This window comes from Bos indicus, chromosome 9 (genome assembly GCF_029378745.1).
Source record: "Bos indicus isolate NIAB-ARS_2022 breed Sahiwal x Tharparkar chromosome 9, NIAB-ARS_B.indTharparkar_mat_pri_1.0, whole genome shotgun sequence".
Classification (NCBI taxonomy): domain Eukaryota; kingdom Metazoa; phylum Chordata; class Mammalia; order Artiodactyla; family Bovidae; genus Bos; species Bos indicus.
This window is the reverse complement of record NC_091768.1, coordinates 80679610-80685573: the sequence shown is the minus strand read 5'-3', so window position 1 is coordinate 80685573 and position 5964 is coordinate 80679610. Positions and strand designations below refer to the sequence as shown.

The following is a 5964-nucleotide window of genomic DNA, read 5'->3' as shown; positions in this document are numbered from 1 at the left end:
CTGCAATAGATTGAAAATTTCAAGAGCTAGATACTGATGCTCAATTGTTTACTTTTTTAAGCCCATTATAAATAAGATGCCCACTGGGGAAAACACACAGAAGATGCAAATAAAAATTCACTTAATTCACAAGAACAATGTAACCTGGATTTTCACAACAGTGCAGTCCTGGGTGATGGTAATAATTACTGAAATAGAGAACAATGAGGTGAACACAGGTTTGGAAGGTGAAACCAGTCATTTTTTTTGAACATAGTTTGAAATGTATATTAATCCTCTAAGCAGACACACAAATCAGGCAGTTGGATATAAGAATAAGGTGCTCAGAAGAGACTGGGGCTCAAGATATAAATCTGGAAGATCATCAACAGAATATATTTAAAGTCACGATATTAGATGAGTTCCCCCAGGGAATGAATATGGACTAGACACAAAAGAGAATCTAGGGCTGATTTCTGCGGCATCTGAAATTGAAAGTTTAAGAAGAGAAAGAGAATTAAGAAAGGAAGACTGAGAAGAAAGAGTCAGAAATGAAGGTGGAAGGTCAGGAGAATGTACTTTCCCAGCAGCCAAGAGTTAAGAAATTGTCACCAGGAAGAGAAAGTGACTGGCTGGAACAAATGTTCTTGAGAGTTTAAGTTAACTGAAGACTCAGAATTATTATTGCTACTGTATTTGTCAATGAGGTGGTCCCTGGTGACCTTACTCAGAATGGAGTTGGTACAAGAAACAATGGCGAAGAGGAAGAGGAAACTGGAAGCACAGACAGTTCTTTCAGAGTTTTGCTGGAAATGGAACAAGAGACACAGGGTAGATAAAAGACCGAGATAAATTTTATTTGTTTTGTTTATGATAAGAGATAGCAAATGTTTGTAGATTGATGGAAATGAAGAAGCTGAAATGGAAAATTGAATAAAACAGGAAGGAGAGGAAATAATCTCAGTAATGGAATCCTCAAGTAGGCAAGAAGTTTTGGAGTCCAGGACACACATGGAAGAGTTGTTCTTAGAAGTCCAGGCAGTACATCCATCCTAATAGGAGGGAACACGGAGTACCGGTTCAGATGAAGGTGGATTGGCAGATCTGATGGTGGAAGAATGAAGAGGTTTCTTCTGGTTGCTTTGTTTTCCTAACTGAAACAAACAGTAAGTTCACCATGCTCTTTGGCCAGTATGAAGACTTCTCTGAGTGAGAGGATCAGAGAAAGGGTGCCCAAGATCTGAAGACAAAAGAACACAGGGGAAAGAGGTGCTGTGAGAACAGGAGAGTCAAATGATTAGGGAAATGCATTGTTAGGCAGTACTGAGAGCCCACAGGATATCTGTGGTCACACATATGAACGAAGACCATACAGCATACTTTCGTGAGTTACTTTGTGTTCAACTGCTCAGGGGCAAGAATGAGTACGTAGGTGGTTGAGTTTAATCAGAATTACAGATTTTCTAGGCGAACGAGACTGAAGGCAGAAAAGGATATAGTAGCTGATGGTTTGCAAGGGTGTGATTACAATGTTGAACCACAGAATCTATGCTAAAAAATGAGGAAAGGAGGGGGGCGTAAGGACTGGAAAAGATGCTACAGCAGAATGTCTCTGAGAAATTATCTTACTGCAAAGTAACAGAGCAATCCCAAATTCAGCAAAAAGCAAGGGATGTTACCTCCAATAGGCATTCCCCTAGAAAAAAAAAAGTCTCACTTTTCCTTTATAATTTAGATCTTCGGCAACAGTGCTGCTCCCCTTTCTAGTTATGCCTAAGGTCATTGATGGCAATTTTTTAAATATCAAATGAGGTCACATCATAAATGGCTCCCTGTGGCAAACAGAAATTGGCTCAAATGTGTTTATTACAGTCAAGAGTTTAACGTCTTTAACGTATGAAGAAATTTTAAATATTAGAAGGAAAATTCATTTAGAATGATAATTCTAGGTTGCCCTTCAGTAAAAATGTAAAGTAGGAATGAAGCAATTGTGAATGTGTTACATAGTATCTATGATATAGGGCTTTCCACATGACATAGTGGTAAAGAATCTGCCTGCCCATTCAGGAGACCTGAGTCAATTCCTGGATTGAGAAAATTCCCTGGAGAAGGAAATGGCAACCCACTCCAGTATTCTTGCCTGGGAAAATGCTATGGACGGAGGAGCCTGGCAAGCTGCAGTACATGGGGTTGCAGAGAATTGGACACGACTGAGCACACATGAACACGTGTAATAAACTTAATTTCTAACTTATATTTGATAGAGACCATGTCTAGATTGAAGGATATTCCTTTTTAAAGTTACTTTTTGAAGACAGGGAAGTCATTAAGAAAACTTCCAATCAATTATTATTATATAGTATTTGTTGACCATTATATAGTATTTATAGTGCTATGGTAGTATGCACAGAGGTGAAATCTTAGTCCAAGGAAATTTATATAGTGAGGCTTCAAGATTAAGTTTTACTTACAGACAAAACAAGGATCTTATCTTCTTTTTTGGTTTGTTTTTTAATTCATTTGAAATCAGAATTTAAGAGTAAAGAGAGGAGCAATCTGGACAACAGAGGTCTCTCATTTTAGGAGAAGGCAATGGCACCCCACTCCAGTACTTTTGCCTAGAGAATCCCATGGACGGAGGAGCCTGGTAGGCTGCAGTCCATGGGGTCGCTAGAGTCGGACACGACTGAGCGACTTCACTTTCACTTTTCACTTTCATGCATTGGAGAAGGAAATGGCAACCCACTCCAGTGTTCTTGCCTGGAGAATCCCAGGGACAGGCTGCCATCTATGGGGTCACACCGAGTCGGACACGACTAAAGCGACGCAGCAGCAGCAGCAGCAAGTAAGACTATACTTATTTGCCTTTGAAACTGACCAATGGAAAGCATTATAAAGACTTAGAAAAGGTGATTTAGCCAGTTTAGGTATATCAATTTACATTCATTCGCATAAACTGCAATGGAAGCAGCAAAACCAACACTGCTCAGTTTAGCACTTTCAGGAGCTAATTACAATTTGGATATACTTATTAATGTAGTCTCTCTGCTTGGAGTATTTGTCCAGATTAGCATGTTCAAACCCTGGTCAGGGAGCTAAGATTCCACATGCTTCATGGTCAAAAAACCAAAACATAAAACAGAAGCAATATTGTAAAATAATTCAGTAAAGATTTATAAATGGTCCACATCAAGCTCCCTGACCAGGGTTCGAACATCCACCCCAGGCACTGGAAGGTGAAGTCCTAACCACTGTGCCACCAAGGAAGTCCCTCTAATGCTACTTTCTGGATTAGAGTGTCAAGAACTAATCTGGACAAATACTTCCAAGCAGAGAGACTACTTTAATAAGTATATCCAAATTGTAATTAGCTCTTGCCATTAAAAAGAACTCATTTGAATCAGTTCTAATGAGGTGGATGAAACCGGAGCCTATTATACAGAGTGAAGTAAGCCAGAAAGAAAAACACCAATACAGTATACTAACGCATATATATGGAATTTAGAAAGATGGTAACGATAACCCTGTATGTCAGACAGCAAAAGAGACACAGATGTATAGAACAGTCTTTTGGACTCTGTGGGAGAAGGTGAAGGTGGGATGATTTGGGAGAATGGCACTGAAACATGTATAATATCATATGTGAAACGAATCACCAGTCCAGGTTCGATGCAGGATACAGGACGCTCGGGGCTGGTGCACTGGGATGACCCAAAGGGATGGTACGGGGAGGGAGGTGGGAGGGGATTCAGGATGGGGAACACTTGTACACCCGTGGTGGATTCATGTTGATGTATGGCAAAACCAATACAATATTGTAAAGTAATTAGCCTCCAATTAAAATAAATTTATATTAAAAAAAAAAGAAAAATATATAATTCAGACTTCATTAACTCAGGCTAGATTACTGGTCAAGTCTCTCTTAGTGACATTTTAGCTTTTAACTATTCCACTACTCCTTGCTACTTTAGAAAAACTAACACATTTTTTAAACTTTAAAATTCATCATTTTCAAGGACAAATTTTATACTGTGCCTACTTCATTCCTGAATTTTACATTTTTAATTCCTCTCTCAAAGGCAGCAATAAATAGAATTTAAAAAACAAGAAGAGGTAAATAGGGGTAGGATTTTATGAAATCTGACATAACTGATAATAAATGTCAATTGCCAGAACTTGAAAAGATAACTTGGTTGAACATGAAATTTTACATCACATCATTTTCTCCTCAAAATTCTGTAGGTGTTTCCCTGTTACTTTCTTTAATCCGCAGTCTAAATGACAGACGCTAAGTTTAGATGACTCAGAGTATCGTAATATTTGCTCCATAGCAGGTAATTTGTTAAAAGTATTCTTTATATTTTATTTTGTTTTTCATGCATGGAGATTTACATGATAGTTAATAACTATCTTAAATCACAAACTTTGCCAGGATGAGTCCAGGTGTGTGTCATTTCTTACTTATTTCGCTTGAGAAATATGAACATTTCAATCCATATACTCAGACCTTTTTCCTCTCAGCTCTGGGAATTTTTTTTCTATTTTGCTTTATTATTTCTGTCCTAATTGCTGTGTTTTATTTTTCAGAAATAACAATTGTTATTGAATTTCCATTCTTTCCACCTTATAGCCTCATTTTCATTATTTTAGTTCCTTTTCCTTTTTCTTTTGAATTCTGAGAGAATTTCTTTAGCTTGTTCTCCACCACACTGATCTGATTTTCCACAATATCAATTTTGGTTTTTACTGGCCCTGCTGTAAATCTAATTTTGCCACTGCATTTTTAGAGTCTTGCAATTAATGTTCTGTCACCCACCTTCCTTTTCATTTCTGTTGTCTTTTCATTTCTCCATTCTCAACTTTCGATCTTGTACTCTGTTTCTTAGACACTATTCATTCTAATGAGTCTGAGGATTTTGAACAGTTTTATATTAACCACATTTTTGGTTTCCTAGCATAAAAAAACTTTATTAGCATGCTCCTCTTGTGAGTTTTTAGGATGATATTCTGTTTCCCTCGTAGCTCAGTTAGTAAAGAATCCGCCTGCAATGCAGGAGACACCGGTTCGATTCCTGGGTCGCGAAGATCCCCTGGAGAAGGGATAGGATAGCCACTCCAGTATTCCTGGGCTTCCATTGCAGCTCAGCTGGTAATCTGCCTGCAACGCAGGAGACATGGGTTCAATCCCTGGGTTGGGAAGATCCCCTGGAGAAGGGAAAGGCTACCCTCTCCAGTATTCTGGCCTAGAGAATTCCAAGGGGTCCATGGGGTGGCAGAGACTAAGCGACTTTCACTTTCACTTCTGCTTCCCATGTTGCTGCTAAGTTGCTTCAGTCGTGTCCAACTCTGTGTGACCCCAGAGACGGCAGCCCACCAGGCTCCGATGTCCCTGGGATTCTCCAGGCAAGAACACTGGAGTGGGTTGCCATTTCCTTCTCCAGTTTCCCATGTTATGCAATAATTTTCAAGGGTTGTATATAAGTTGTTTCTCTATTTACTCAGCTTGGAACAACAACAAAAAGATTTATCTAAGACTAATATTTTTCCAACAGATAATATATGTAGATTAATCTGAGGGTCACTCTTTTTCTTCAGTGCTCCTCTAGTCCCAGAATTATGGTCAAATACAATCTATAATTATTATTGTATTGATCCAACCAGTCAATCTTAAAGGAAATCAGTCCTGAATATTCACTGGAAGGACTGATACTGATGCTGAAGCTGAAACGCCAATACTTTGGCTACCTTATGTGAAGAACTGACTCATCAGAAAAGAACCTGATGCTGGGAAAGATTGAAGGTGGGAGGAGAAGGGGACAACAGAGGATGAGATGGTTGGATGGCATCACTGACTCGATGGATATAAGGCTGAGTAAGCTCCAGGAGTTGGTGATGGACCGGGAAGCCTGGTGTGCTGCAATCCATGGGGTCGCAAAGAGTCTAACACGACTGAGCAACTGAACTGAACTGAATAATGTATATGTA

General features: G+C 39.0%; 1 protein-coding gene across 3 annotated transcripts in view; it reads right to left on the bottom strand.

Moving 5' to 3' along the window:
- The window catches only part of AIG1 (androgen induced 1), a 272202-nt gene that overhangs the window by 245112 nt on the left and 21126 nt on the right, over positions 1-5964 (bottom strand). The gene's annotated exons all lie outside the window — the stretch shown is intronic.